Genomic DNA, 15,740 nt, shown 5'->3' with positions numbered 1-15,740 from the left:
GATCATTATTGTATTTTCTCCACTAACGATTAAGGCTAGGATTGGGGGAGGGGAAGCTGATCCTGGATCTGTACCTAGGGGAAACTCTAACACGGAGCGTTACTTGTGTTTCTGGACCACAGCTAGTTCTCCAACCCTATAGACCGTATTGAAACCAATGGGAGAAACTGTGGCTTCTTGATTGAAGAATACGATTAGTTGAATCAGTTTGTGTTACTGCTTGGGCTGAAGCAAAAGCCTGCTGCATCCACATGGTACGTTGTAGATCAAATTCCACAGTTTCTCTCTAATAGCTTTTCATATTAGCACAGATTTTACAGATAGCTGCTTTTTTTAAAGGAAGGTTTTACTAGCAGTGACTGTGATATGTGGTTGTTGAATGCACTGAATGTAAGTCGCTCTGGATAAGAGCGTCTGCTAAATTACCCAGATGTAAATGTAAGACGAGAATGCCCTTCGCCAGAAATGACACGCTCTCTAGTCTCCCAGACAGAGAGAAAGCTGCCGTCGCAAACCAGGCGGAAGAGAAATGTGTCATTGATTTAATTCTGTCAAGCTGTGATTTGACGACAGGCAATCATAGAAGCGGGGAGAGAAGTGATGAGGTGATGTCGCAGCGTGGATAAAGGGATTCGGAGAAGACTTAAATGAATGTGTTCTTGGAAGTTTGAGAAATGTCTGTAAATTGGATGCAGTACTCTGCTGGTTACTCTGTGGACTCCCAGATTCATTCAATTATCAGACTGTCAGAATCTACTGTTCTGGAGGCAGAACTTTTTCAAGCTTCTAATAAAATCTGTTCTATTATTATTATTATTATTATTTTCTATGCATTTGTGGTTCCGACTATAATGGTAAGCGTCATTATTTGGCGAACTGGAGGACAGAATAAGAGAAAGGGTCTGAGCAGAGTAAATGTTACGTTGATTTATCAAAGAGGAAAAAAAATATTTTGCTTGGTGTGTCTTCCTTTGTGCTCCTAGACTTGATCAACAAACGGTTGTTTTGTATACTGGAGGGTTGGAGGTTCTCTGTAGCAGTCAGAGGAGAGAGTCAGATCATATCTGGGACTTTCCAACCGTCAAAGCGGCGGGTTTGAATACAGTATAACCTCTACACTCATCACGTTAACTCTCATCTCGCTGTCAGCCTGTCAGCTTTGATCTGGAGGTGAACTGACTCATAGATCCAAGCTAATCAAACACATCAGAAGTCCAGACCACACTGTCCACTGTGCTGTCTTCCCCCATACTCCACTTTCACTCATATCGCCTCCAGACGTGGGTTTATATACTATTTGAAATAATTACAAATATTTTATCTAAGCTTGATTGAGCTTGCCCTGACATAATAAATCTGCTTCTGAACAATTTCTGAACAATTTCAAATACTATCTGAACCCAGGATCGCCTCCTCCTGCATGTACTACGCTCTATTCACTACCCCTAACTAATCCATACCAAACTTTAAGATGACAGCGTGACTTTTACTGGAGGACGTAGTTGCATAGTCTGGCACCTCAGGGATAATGGGATATGTAGTCTCTGATCCCATAGACGTGGGAAGGAGGCCAGGTATAGCAGCCTAGATAAGGATCTTTCAGGAGTAAATTACGGAAGGCTGCTTTTTGCCCGGAGGGGGAGACTAAATCCCCCTGCTCTAATGCTTCCTTCCTGTCTGCCTCAGGATCCTAAATGGCACCCTATTCCCTATATAATACACTACTACTGACCAGGCCTCATAGGGCTCTGGTCAAAAATACTGCACTATATAGGGAATAGGGTGCCATTTGAGATGCATCCAGTGCGTGTCAGTGTGTGATTGTAGCGTCTGACATTTCTCAGTCCCACTGACATCTGACAGGCTCTGGGAAGGAAATTAATTTGGGAGCATCTCGCTCAACTGAGCTAGGCTTTTGTGCAGTGTACTCACTCACTCACTCACTCACTCACTCACTCACTCACTCACTCACCGTGACGGATACATTCAAATCATTCTCATCCCAAAACTTTTGGAACACCTTGGAACATGCAGAAGTCCATATTTCCTAAAGCCCCTGCCTAACTTTGCCCTAACTTTCTCTCCTGTCCTCTCGGCATCCAAACTGGTACTACATGCTGCAGTACCTCTTCTCACGTAGAGAAACTGTGCTCTCTCCACAACAGGAGCATTTTTACGGAGATGGTTGACTACAGGCTTGTTAGAAGCAATCAAGACTTGCTTTGATGCCTGGTGTCCTTTGACCTGGAGTTCCCACTTGCCTCTTCATTGCGTTTTCACAGTCAAAGGTCCAGTTGTTAGCAGTTTACTGTGTGAAAAACTCCATCCTGAAATTCAGCTTTAAACCAACCAAATCAAATATTGTTCCATACACCAGTAGTTAATAGTAAGCAATTTAACATGTTAAACCAATTTAATTTCTCAATTTAAACTTTTGGGCTTGGTTGTTAAACTTGATGGTCTGTTTTCCTGGACCCAGATAAAGCCTAGTACCGGATAAATAAATATAAATACTCTGTAGGGAATCTCCTTTGAAATTGCTTTTAAATCCAGGAATAGTCTTAATCTGGGTCCAGGAAAACAAACCGGCACTATTCCACCCAAAATGAGCTTCCATCTTGGGACTAGTCTTCCTTCACATTGGTCACAGCTCCCTGACAAATTACAAGGCCTAATTGACACAGTAAACAGGCCCATCCTCAGCCAGAGACAGAGAGATGGAGCGAGAGAGAGATTTGGTAGAGGTACTGTAAAAAAAGTGTTTTTTTTGCATGAAGAGCTCCGTTGGGGCTCATTACCTTTCATGGTTATGTCTGCTAACCAATGAGTCCCCTGGCAGCTCTCAAGGCAGCGGTATCCGCAACACTACGGAGGCTATCTAGCTAAATCCATCTAAATGAATACTGATTGGGAATGGTAAGTAACATTTGAAGGAAGAGACCATCTGGTGCGGAAACAGTGTGGATTTGTGTTTAGTGCTATGGAGTTTTTATTAGTTGTTTTTTTACAGTAGGCTGCCTAAACAGTTGGTGTGGATGTGTGCTTGAGTCTGTTCAATACTGATGTCATAAATGCATATGCCATTATTGATCGCTCAATCGAAAAAGCAATGCATTGTATTTACATGAAGCTGGCTTTGATAGTTGAGCTGGTGATGTGAGGCTCTGGTTTGCTCATTCATTTTATACAAGAATTAGATGCAAGCCTCATAACTGAGAAACCTGTATAAACAGAGTTAGGGTAATGTGGCTGTATTGTCTTTCATGAGGTCACAAACATGAAACAAAACGGACCGGGTCGTAGCTGGCTTCTCCACCGATCATTTCCACATTCTCAAGAATAAGAATATTGTTCAATTCTCAAATTCTGGGATGTAGTAGAATTTGTCGGGAGAGTTCCTTTGTTCTACTGTGACCCTCTCTGTCCCATATTGCATGGTCAGGGAGACAAGAGTCTTTGTTCTACTGTGACCCTCTCTGTCCCATACTGCATGGTCAGGGAGACAAGAGTCTTTGTTCTACTGTGACCCTCTCTGTCCCATATTGCATGGTCAGGGAGACAAGAGTCTTTGTTCTACTGTGACCCTCTCTGTCCCATATTGCATGGTCAGGGAGACAAGAATCTTTGTTCTACTGTGACCCTCTCTGTCCCATATTGCATGGTCAGGGAGACAAGAGTCTTTGTTCTACTGTGACCCTCTCTGTCCCATATTGCATGGTCAGGGAGACAAGAGTCTTTGTTCTACTGTGACCCTCTCTGTCCCATATTGCATGGTCAGGGAGACAAGAATCTTTGTTCTACTGTGACCCTCTCTGTCCCATATTGCATGGTCAGGGAGACAAGAGTCTTTGTTCTACTGTGACCCTCTCTGTCCCATACTGCATGGTCAGGGAGACAAGAGTCTTTGTTCTACTGTGACCCTCTCTGTCCCATACTGCATGGTCAGGGAGACAAGAGTCTTTGTTCTACTGTGACCCTCTCTGTCCCATATTGCATGGTCAGGGAGACAAGAGTCTTTGTTCTACTGTGACCCTCTCTGTCCCATACTGCATGGTCAGGGAGACAAGAGTCTTTGTTCTACTGTGACCCTCTCTGTCCCATACTGCATGGTCAGGGAGACAAGAGTCTTTGTTCTACTGTGACCCTCTCTGTCCCATATTGCATGGTCAGGGAGACAAGAGTCTTTGCAAGGAATTTACAACGTGGTTGTAAAGTCGTAAAACTGCCCCCCCCCCCCTTCCTAACAGGAGAGGGGGACATTGCCTTACAAAGGGCTCATTGCCATGCCAATGGCCTCATAAAGAAAAGTCCTATTGAGATGGCACAGTAGCACTGCCAGTCAATGGCCTCATTCTCCTGTTTCATTAGTGTTGAGATGGAACAGTAGCACTGCCAGTCAATGGCCTCATTCTCCTGTTTCATTAGTGTTGAGATGGAACAGTAGCACTGCCAGTAAATGGCCTCATTCTCCTGTTTCATTAGTGTTGAGATGGAACAGTAGCACTGCCAGTAAATGGCCTCATTCTCCTGTTTCATTAGTGTTGAGATGGAACAGTAGCACTGCCAGTAAATGGCCTCATTCTCCTGTTTCATTAGTGTTGAGATGGAACAGTAGCACTGCCAGTCAATGGCCTCATTCTCCTGTTTCATTAGTGTTGAGATGGAACAGTATCAAATCAAATCAAATTTATTTATATAGCCCTTCGTACATCAGCTGAAATCTCAAAGTGCTGTACAGAAACCCCGCCTAAAACCCCAAACAGCAAGCAATGCATGTGAAAGAAGCACGGTGGCTAGGAAAAACTCCCTAGGAAAAACTCCCTAAAAAGGCCAAAAACCTAGGAAGAAACCTAGAGAGGAACCAGGCTATGAGGGGTGGCCAGTAGCACTGCCAGTCAATGGCCTCATTCTCCTGTTTCATTAGTGTTGAGATGGAACAGTAGCACTGCCAGTCAATGGCCTCATTCTCCTGTTTCATTAGTGTTGAGATGGAACAGTAGCACTGCCAGTCAATCTCCTGTTTCATTAGTGTTGAGATGGAACAGTAGCACTGCCAGTCAATGGCCTCATTCTCCTGTTTCATTAGTGTTGAGATGGAACAGTAGCACTGCCAGTCAATGGCCTCATTCTCCTGTTTCATTAGTGTTGAGATGGAACAGTAGCACTGCCAGTCAATCTCCTGTTTCATTAGTGTTGAGATGGAACAGTAGCACTGCCAGTCAATGGCCTCATCCTCCTGTTTCATCAGTATTGAGAAATCTTTAAAAAAAAAAAAATGTAATACACTTTTATTTAACCAGGTAGGCAAGTTGAGAACAAGTTCTCATTTACAACTGCGACCTGGCCAAGATAAAGCACAGCAATTCGACACAAACAACAACACAGAGTTACACATGGAATAAACAAACATACAGTCAATAATACAGTAGAAAAAAATCTATATACAGTATGTGCAAATGAGGTAAGATAAGGGAGGTAAGGCAATAAATAGGCCATGGTGGCGAAGTAAATACAATATAGAAATTAAACACTGGAATGGTAGATGTGTAGAAGATGAATGTGCAAGTAGAGATACTGGGGTGCAAAGGAGCAGGATAAATAAATAAATACAGTATGGGGATGAGGTAGTTGGATGGGCTGTTTACAGATGCAGTGATATGTGAGCTGCTCTGATAGCTGGTGCTTAACGCTAGTGAGGGAGATGTGAGTCTCCAGCTTCAGTGATTTTTGCAGTTCGTTCCAGTCATTGGCAGCAGAGAACTGGAAGGAAAGGCGGCCAAATGAGGAATTGGCTTTGGGTGAGACCAGTGAGATGTACTTGCTGGAGCGCGTGCTATGGGTGGGTGCTGCTATGGTGACCAGTGAGCTGAGACAAGGCGGGGCTTTACCTAGCAGAGACTTGTAGATGACCTGGAGCCAGTGGGTTTGGCGACGAGTATGAAGCGAGGGCCAGGATATGAGAGCGTACAGGTCGCAGTGGTGGGTAGTATATGAGGCTTTGGTGACAAAATGGATGGCACTGTGATAGACTGCATCCAATTTATTGAGTAGGGTGTTGGAGGCTATTTTATAAATAACATCGCTGAAGTCGAGGGTATGTTTGGCAGCATGAGTGAAGGATGCTTTGTTGTGAAATAGGAAGCCGATTCTAGATTTAATTTTGGATTGGAGATGCTTAATGTGAGTCTGGAAGGAGAGTTTACAGTCTAACCAGACACCTAGGTATTTGTAGTTGTCCACATATTCTAAGTCAGAACCGTTCAGGGTAGTGATGTTGGACGGGCGGGCAGGTGCGGGCAGTGATCAGTTGAAGAGCATGCATTTAGTTTTACTTGCATTTAAGAGCAGTTGGAGGCCACGGAAGGAGTGTTGTATGGCATTGAAGCTCGTCTGGAGGTTAGTTAACAGTGTACAAAGAAGGGCCAGAAGTATACAGAATGGTGTCGTCTGCGTAGAGGTGGATCAGAGAATCACCAGCAGCAAGAGCGACATCATCGATGTATACAGAGAAGAGGTCGGCACGAGAATTGAACCCTGTGGCATCCCCATAGAGATTGCCAGAGGTCCGGACAACAGGCCCTCCGATTTGACACACTGCACTCTATCAGAGAAGTAGTTGGTGAACCAGGCGAGGGAATCATTTGTGAAACCAAGGCTGTTGTGTCTGCCAATAACAATGTGGTGATTGACAGAGTCGAAAGCCTTGGCAAGGTCAATGAATACAGCTGCACAGTAATGTCTCTTATCAATGGCTTTTATGATGTCGCTTAGGACCTTGAGCGTGGCTGAGGTGCACCCATGACCAGCTCTGAAACCGGATTGCATAGCGGAGAAGGTACGGTGGGATTCGAAATGGTCGGTAATCTGTTTGTTAACTTGGCTTTCGAAGACCTTAGAAAGGCAGGGTAGGATAGATATAGATCTGTAGCAGTTTGGGTCTAGAGTGTCTCCCCCTTTCCAATCTTTGGGAATTTCGGACGATATGAAAGAGAGGTTGAACAGGCTAGTAATAGGGGTTGCAACAATTTCGGCAGATAATTTTAGAAAGAGAGGGTCCAGATTGTCTAGCCCGGCTGATTTGTAGGGGTCCAGATTTTGCAGCTCTTTCAGAACATCAGCTATCTGGATTTGGGTGAAGGAGAAATGGGGGAGGCTTGGGCGAGTTGCTGTGGGGAGTGCATGGGTGTTGACCAGGGTAGGGGGAGCCAGGTGGAAAGCATGGCCAGCCGTAGAAAAATGCTTATTGAAATTCTCAATTATAGTGGATTTATCGGTGGTGACAGTGTTTCCTAGCCTCAGTGCAGTGGGCAGCTGGGAGGAGGTGCTCTTATTCTCCATGGACTTTACGGTGTCCCAGAACTTTTTTGAGTTTGTGCTACATGATTCAAATTTCTGCTTGAAAAAGCTAGCCTTAGCTTTCCTAACTGCCTGTGTATATTGGTTCCTGAATTCCCTGAAAAGTTGCATATCACGGAGGCAATTCGATGCTAATGCAGAACGCCACAGGATGTTTTTGTGCTGGTCAAGGGCAGTCAGATCTGGAGAGAACCAAGGGCAGTATCTATTCCTGGTTCTACATTTTTTTGCACCGCCAGTCAAGACTCATCCTCCTGTTTCACCAGTATTGAGACGTCTTGCACCGCCAGTCAACACTCATCCTCCTGTTTCACCAGTATTGAGACGACTTGCACTGCCGGTCAAGATTCATCCTCCTGTTTCATCCGTATTGAGACGTCTTGCACCGCCAGTCAAGACTCATCCTCCTGTTTCATCAGTATTGAGACGTCTTGCACCGCCAGTCAAGACTCATCCTCCTGTTTCATCAGTATCGAGACATCTTGCACCGCCAGTCAAGACTCATTCTCCTCCTGTTTCATCAGTATCGAGACGTCTTGCACCGCCAGTCAAGACTCATCCTCCTGTTTCATCAGTATCGAGACGTCTTGCACCACCAGTCAAGACTCATCCTCCTGTTTTATCAGTATTGAGACGTCTTGCACCGCCAGTCAAGACTCATCCTCCTGTTTCATCAGTATTGAGACGTCTTGCACCGCCAGTCAAGACTCATCCTCCTGTTTTATCAGTATTGAGACGTCTTGCACCGCCAGTCAAGACTCATCCTCCTGTTTCATCAGTATTGAGACGTCTTGCACCGCCAGTCAAGACTCATCCTCCTGTTTCATCAGTATTGAGACGTCTTGCACTGCCAGTCAAGACTCATCCTCCTGTTTCACCAGTATTGAGACGTCTTGCACCGCCAGTCAAGACTCATCCTCCTGTTTTATCAGTATTGAGACGTCTTGCACCGCCAGTCAAGACTCATCCTCCTGTTTCATCAGTATTGAGACGTCTTGCACCGCCAGTCAAGACTCATCCTCCTGTTTTATCAGTATTGAGACGTCTTGCACCGCCAGTCAAGACTCATCCTCCTGTTTTATCAGTATTGAGACGTCTTGCACCGCCAGTCAAGACTCATCCTCCTGTTTCACCAGTATTGAGACGTCTTGCACCGCCAGTCAAGACTCATCCTCCTGTTTCGTCAGTATTGAGACGTCTTGCACCGCCAGTCAAGACTCATCCTCCTGTTTCGTCAGTATTGAGACGTCTTGCACCGCCAGTCAAGACTCATCCTCCTGTTTCGTCAGTATTGAGACGTCTTGCACCGCCACCCTTTAGACCTTTGTTAGCAGCTAGCTGTGGTTAATGCCCTGAGGCGGCAGCAAAACTTGTGTCAAAGGAGACGGCCGTGAAAACAAAGCCTCTATTCATTGTCAAGGTGATTCACATGAAAGAGAAAGGTCTTGAGTCAATCCTTGAGCCACAGTGAAGGAGAATCATTCCAAGCCTTTGTTACCTTCTCTGAAGAGAATATTGGATTCTGACAAGGTCATGTTATGTACTGGCCTTCAGCATTTGATATGGAAAATGCGATGGAAGAATGGGTACACATTTAGTTCTGATGCTGTTACAATCTGAAATTCCACCCTCATGAACAGATGCCTAAGCAAGTGATGCATTTCCTCGTAAACGGTGTTGCCAGTCTGCAGTAGACACAATAACTAGTCAAACTGTGGCTTTTCTACATCCACTCTCATGATCTGGCATTATGAAACAATTGTGACTTCTGCTCTGGCTAACAGCCCATCTAAAAATAGCCCAACTCATGCATCATAAATGAGTGTGTGCTCGTTGCTCTACTGTCAGGCGAGTCCGTCGAGGCACAAGCGGGTGTGTTTTGACACGACAGCCTCCTGATTCCCAGCACAGGCATGAATAAGTAAAGGGCTCTGCTTTTAGTGTCTCTGTCTCTAAGTCTATCCCTCTGCTGCCTACATGGAGCCAGCTAGGAGGAGGCCGGACTGGTGATGGCAGCTGGCTCTGCACTTTTCTGTTTGAAAAGGAAGCTTTGGGGGATTGGAGTGTGTGTGTGTGTGTGTCTGTGTGTGTCTGTGTGTGCGTGCGTGTGCATGCGTGTGTGCGTGTGTGTTACGTTGTTAAACAGCAGACACACACTGATCCAGACAGGAGGGAGCGGTTGTGGTATCACTTCATGGCTCTGCAGTGCTGAAGTAAGCAGTACAGGGGATGGTTTTTGCAGAGTCATTGACAAAGCCAGTTGTTATGCTTCTGGTTCAGTTCATGTGCACTAAAGCAACCACTAAGGGCACCACTAAGGGCACCACTAAGGGCACCACTTGAAAGGAAAGTGTCCTTGCTCACAACCTGAAGTTGTTATTTGTAGGACTTTCTGTTTTTGCAGTCAGTTCTAAAATACTTTACTGCAATGTCCAAAATAGTACCTGCTGTGTCAGAAAATGTGCTTTCAAGTAATGTTGGAAGAAGGTTCATTGTAGATATAGGTGTCCTTCTGTGTGTGTGTGTGTGCCGTCTCTTAGAAATGGAAAAAGCACAGTTTCCTCATTGCATAGACTAATTATCTATTTGTTTACCATGGCTCAGAGTGAAACAATGTTTTACTTTGAAGCTCAGTTTTTCTGGCATTTCTTATGCACTGGCATTGGTCCAAGTTTCTCTGGCAATCCTCATTCAGCAAACTGTATTCATCATTAACCAGAGTAATATTCTCCTGGGGAGGAAGGGCCTGTCATGAACCCATTGACCGTACTAATTAAAGTCTAAATAATTTATTAGAGTCAATGGTGTAAGGAATGGGCACAGATTGTCACAGATATGTATTCTGGTCCTACTGTAGGAGGGGGATGGGGGTGTCATCTCTCATCAGGATGATGTGTCATCTTTCATCAGGATGATGTGTCATCTCTCATCAGGATGGGGTATCATCTCTCATCAGGATGGGGGTATCATCTCTCATCAGGATGGGGTATCATCTCTCATCAGGATGGGGTATCATCTCTCATCAGGATGGGGTGTCATCTCTCATCAGGATGGGGGTATCATCCCTCATCAGGATGATGTGTCATCTCTCATCAGGATGGGGTATCATCTCTCATCAGGATGGGGTATCATCTCTCATCAGGATGGGGTATCATCTCTCATCAGGATGATGTGTCATCTCTCATCAGGATGGGGTATCATCTCTCATCAGGATGGGGGTGTCATCTCTCATCAGGATGGGGGTATCATCTCTCATCAGAATGGGGTATCATCTCCCATCAGGATGGGGGTATCATCTCTCATAAGGATGAGGGTATCATCTCTCATCAGGATGGGGGTATCATCTCTCATCAGGATGATGTGTCATCTCTCATCAGAATGGGGTATCATCTCCCATCAGGATGGGGGTATCATCTCTCATCAGGATGGGGGTATCATCTCTCATCAGGATGAGGGTATCATCTCTCATCAGGATGAGGGTATCATCTCTCATCAGGATGGGGTATCATCTCCCATCAGGATGGGGTATCATCTCTCATCAGGATGGGGTATCATCTCCCATCAGGATAGGATATCCTACTGTTTGATGTAGGGGTCTATTAGAAAGCCTGTGCAAAATATGAATGTTTAAATTGTTTGTCGGTAAGTGTGGCTCAGTTAGTTGAGCACGGCACTTGCACTGCCAGGATCGTGGGTTTGATTCCCGCTGGGCCCACCCATATATAACATGTATGCGCGCATGACTTTTTTGATACATTTTTTTATTTCACCTTTATTTAACCAGGTAGGCTAGTTGAGAACAAGTTCTCATTTACAACTGCGACCTGACTGTGGATGAAAGCGTCTGCTAAGTGTCATGTATTACAGCCAGTATGAGGCTCAGTTTAGAAGGTCAAGGATTTGTCCGACCCCACCGAGGTCATTGAACTGCGGGTATGGTAGATGCTGGGTTATTTTGTGTTATGCACAATATCTTTTGTGGTTATGCCCACTATCTTTCCCCTCACGTAGGCCGACGGTGTTTCTACGATTCATCCACTAGGCAAAACCCTGACAGGTAGCCTCTCTGTGGCCATATGTCCTCTCCTCTCTCCCAGTAGACACATCAGAGGATCAGTGGTGCGGTCAACCTTGTCTGGCACCAGGGAGGGGGTGGGGGGGACAGGTAGTGTTCCCCCCCAGAAGGCTTTGTATCCTGGGGATCATCCATCCACCTGCCACTGTGTCTGGCTGGACCCTGGACCCCTCGGATCAGAGCCTGAGGGTGAAGGGGGTTGTGGGTAAAGATACATGCTGGGAGGGGCAAGACACGGTTGTCTGCTTCCCTGATGGATGACCGCAAATGATTGCACTGCTGTGCGTGTGTATGTGTGTGTGTGTGTGTGTGTGTGCGTGCGTGCGTGTGTGCGTGCGTGCGTGTTTCCTGGGGGTGTTGGAGTTATGGGAAGAGGAACATGTAATAGGAGGGATTCATAGTAGGGTGGAATAAGGTTGAGATAAGAGCATCTTAATGTATTTATTTATACATGCCATAATGTAAATCAGGTCATACGTGAAGACAGATGCATTTTTGGCAGATATATCAACATTTAAATTTTTTAAATTTTTAGTCATTTAGCAGATGCTCTTATCCAGAGCGACTTACAGTAGAGTGCATACATTTTTAAATACTGGCCCCCTGTGGGAATCGAACCCACAACCCTGGCGTTGCAAGCGCCATGCTCTACCAACTGAGCTACAGTGGGATCAACAGACATCAACAGGTAGCATCAATAGGTAGCATCAACATGTAGCATCAACATGTAGCATCAATATGTAGCATCAACATGTAGCATCAACATGTAGCATCAACTTGTAGCATCATCAGATAGCATCAACATGTAGCATCAACTTGTAGCATCAACATGTAGCATCAACAGAGAGCATCAACATGTAGCATCAACAGAGAGCATCAACATGTAGCACCAACAGGTAGCATCATAGGTAGCATCAACAGAGAGCATCAACATGTAGCATCAACAGAGAGCATCAACATGTAGCATCAACATGTAGCATCAACATGTAGCATCAACATGTAGTATCAACATGTAGCATCAACATGTAGTATCAATAGGTAGCATCAACAGAGAGCATCAACATGTGGCATCAACAGAGACCATAAGCTATAGACATGGTACCATGACAGCATCTAGTTATCAGATTCATCCAAACACTACATCGAAGTAGATTATCTTCTATTCCCTGCTTCTGCCCCACGGTGTAGTGGATTCACACACACACACACACACACACACACACACACACACACACACGCACAAACACACACACACAAAAAAGGGGGGTGGGGGGGCGACCCTTTATTTATTTTGGATGCCAGATCTAGTATATCCGATCTACGTCTGAGGAAAGGGGCTCAAAGTAGAAGTCAACAGAAATAGCAATGCATGTGAATTGTGTTCAGTACAGTGAGATAACGTAGCGTAGCATTTTCCCCATTACCAGAAGCAGCTGCTCTTTTTCGGTTTTCTAATGTTATGGAGACTGGAAAGTTGTAATTAACTGGTGTTTGTTGTTGCTCGATGCAGAGCCTAAAATCTGAAAGGGAGAAAGACTTAGTCGCAGCTTGCCAGAGTTATAATGATTGCAGTGCAGGTGCCTGGGAGATGCCCTTGAGAATGCGGTGCAAGCGAGAACTTGGAAAAAAGATTGAAGTGTCTACATCCTGGAAGTTACAGCTGAGAGACACTGGCATTAGTTATTTCCAATTTGATAAATGCTGGAGCCAAATGCTCCGGGGTGACTAGGATCAGATTCCTCTCCCCCAATCTTAATCAAAAGTAGAGGGAAATGCCAAACTGACCCAAGATCAGTGTCTTGTGGCAACGTCACCCTACACCGAGCCAAATACTTGTCAAGGCTGACACAACACCTCAAGAGATGGTCGAAGTTTGAGGACAAACAAGCGCCACTGAAACAAAGTACATCAACACAGACTAGTGCTGTCACGCCTCATTATATAGAAAGGCAGGGTATTGACAGGAAGGCAGCTACTCTGTGACTAAATGCCCCAGCTCAGATCGATGCCGAGTCATGAATGATGGCTAATATGGCCGCCGCCAAACTCAGGGCTGTGACAAAGAATCATCCCAGTGAGTTTGTCTGGCAACGAAGATTGATTTTCTTGCAGGGTAAAGGTGTCCATATTAGGATAGAGTCACACATCCATAGAAGTGACTCAGAAACAACTTGATGTGGGACTGTCCTAATATGGATACCTTACAGGGCTGTGTTTCTCCAGCACAGGGATAAACAAACAGAATGATCATTAGCCCAACGACAGTAAGACTCATTCCCTGTTATAATCATCTGATGATGTGTGTTAAGCAGTGGGGGGCGGCCCGAGTTTCTGAAGCTAGAGATTCCTTTTTGTTGATACTATGTTGCCGGGTGATTCAGAGAAGTAGGCCAGAGGCAACCACAGAGGGCTGTGGTGGTTGAATGGTAATGGAGGCTTGTTGTTGCCAGCCTTTTTCTGGGAAGTTCTGTGTGATGTGAAATCATGGGTCTAAAAGGAATATTACCTGGGATGATTGAATTAATCTTTTTATAAGAATGAATGAAAGTCACATTATGAATAATTCAATTGACTGCCGCGCTGCCTGGCTCTGTTGTGGATTATACAAATGTAATCATATTAAATGATGCATGTTATTGCATAATTACAGCGATAAAAGTTTTATGAGTCTACATGGGCCTCGGTTGTTTCGATCAAAGACGCCAATCATGAATTCTGTAAACAAGATATCCCGAATTTGCAGAAGACTAAAGATGAAGTTTGAGGATGATCATGGATAGATTGTGTGCTGTCATATTGTAATGCCTAACCTCTAGCTCATTCACCATGAATACTGCTGTAGCACAGTTGATGAAAATGCATACATGGTAGACTAGTCCATATAGACATACTGATCTCTAGTTTACACCTAATTATGACTGATCCGATCCTCACACATATTTCCTGGGTGGCAATAGTAATTATGGTTTTTGAATGAATGAATGAATGAATGAATGAATGAATGAATGAATGAATGGAGAATTGGATTTGTCCAAAGCGTAAGACACCTAGGGACAATAGAGACACACCTCTTTAATCTGGTGCCCCACATAGAGAGGTGGAATACCATTATCCTAGAGAGGAAAGGATCCAGGTTGTGCTGTGCCAGTACAGGGGATCAGACCCAGCGCGGGGAGCTGGGGACTGGGTGCTGGAGCCTGGGAGCTGGGGACTGGTGGTAGGAGCCTGAGGGCTGCATCTGGATTCTCCTGGGGGGGGGCTTGGGGGGGGGGGGGCTTGCAGTGGTGGCGCCAGCAAGCGTGCCACAGAAGGCAGGGGCAGACAGCTGGGTGACTCCAAGGATGCCAGACGGTGCCAGCCACCCCATTTGAGCCAGGCTGGCTGCCAAGAATTGTGGGAAACATAAAGTAGTGTCTCTCTGGCTCTTGGGAAGTGAGACAAAGTGATACAGTAGCTGGTGTCTTGTTTCTCTGGAGATGCAGAGCCATTTTATCAGTACTGTGACTCCGCCATGTTGTAATCTTCAGCCTTGAGGCAGCAGAACACAGAATAGTCTGTCTGTCTAATCCACATCAGAGAAAGGGTGAGAACTGTGCACGGCATGCTGCTGTCATCTGGACTGGCTGTGTTGTACTGTAGTCTGCAGCTTGTGTTGTTGGACTGAGCTCATGTGGTGTTGTTTTGGTTGGCCCCTGACTGGCACTGCTGGCTGGTAAAAGCCATCTGCACTTCAGCAGCGACCAAGTCCTGTCTTGTGCAAACCAAGCCAGGCAGAGGAGCAGTGACGTGCCGCTGTCTATTTCCTCAAGGCAAGTCTCATTCCCAGCATCTGCAAAATAACTATTTAATTGAGTTGAACACTGTTCAATTGGATTCTACTGACAGTGACAGCCATTATGTTTATCAAATACTTGGTTTTCAAGGCCAAATCTAAAAATGACGTATTGAAACAACGTCAATCACATTGCCCTCTAAAGCCAATGCTCATAATGACTTCCATTTAGTCTGAATCCCCATCAGACTCATTCTGTGGTTAGGAAACAAGCCTTGTGAATAATATCTAGAGATGAATCTATATAGACAGCTTGCCTGCCTGCCTCACCTATTATATATGAGCTCATTTCCAGTCATGGCTTTTCAGACAAACAGCATACAGTTTGCTCACTCTTCTTCCAGGAAGAGGTTCTGTTGTTGTCTCTCATCCTGAGGCTACTAGAGTCATCCCCCTTTCTCTCCATCCTGCTGCAATTAACCCCTCGTGGTCCAGCGCTGGCTCTTATTGGTCTGCAGGGCGTCTCTTGGCGATTAA

The 15,740-nt window shown here is 45.2% G+C and overlaps 1 protein-coding gene across 10 annotated transcripts in view; it reads left to right on the top strand.

The window, feature by feature from the left end:
• The window catches only part of LOC115180596 (neuron navigator 3), a 365,512-nt gene that overhangs the window by 296,820 nt on the left and 52,952 nt on the right, over window positions 1-15,740 (top strand). The gene's annotated exons all lie outside the window — the stretch shown is intronic.

This window comes from Salmo trutta, chromosome 40 (assembly GCF_901001165.1).
Source record: "Salmo trutta chromosome 40, fSalTru1.1, whole genome shotgun sequence".
NCBI classification, from domain to species: domain Eukaryota; kingdom Metazoa; phylum Chordata; class Actinopteri; order Salmoniformes; family Salmonidae; genus Salmo; species Salmo trutta.
This window is presented reverse-complemented; position numbering and strand designations above follow the sequence as displayed.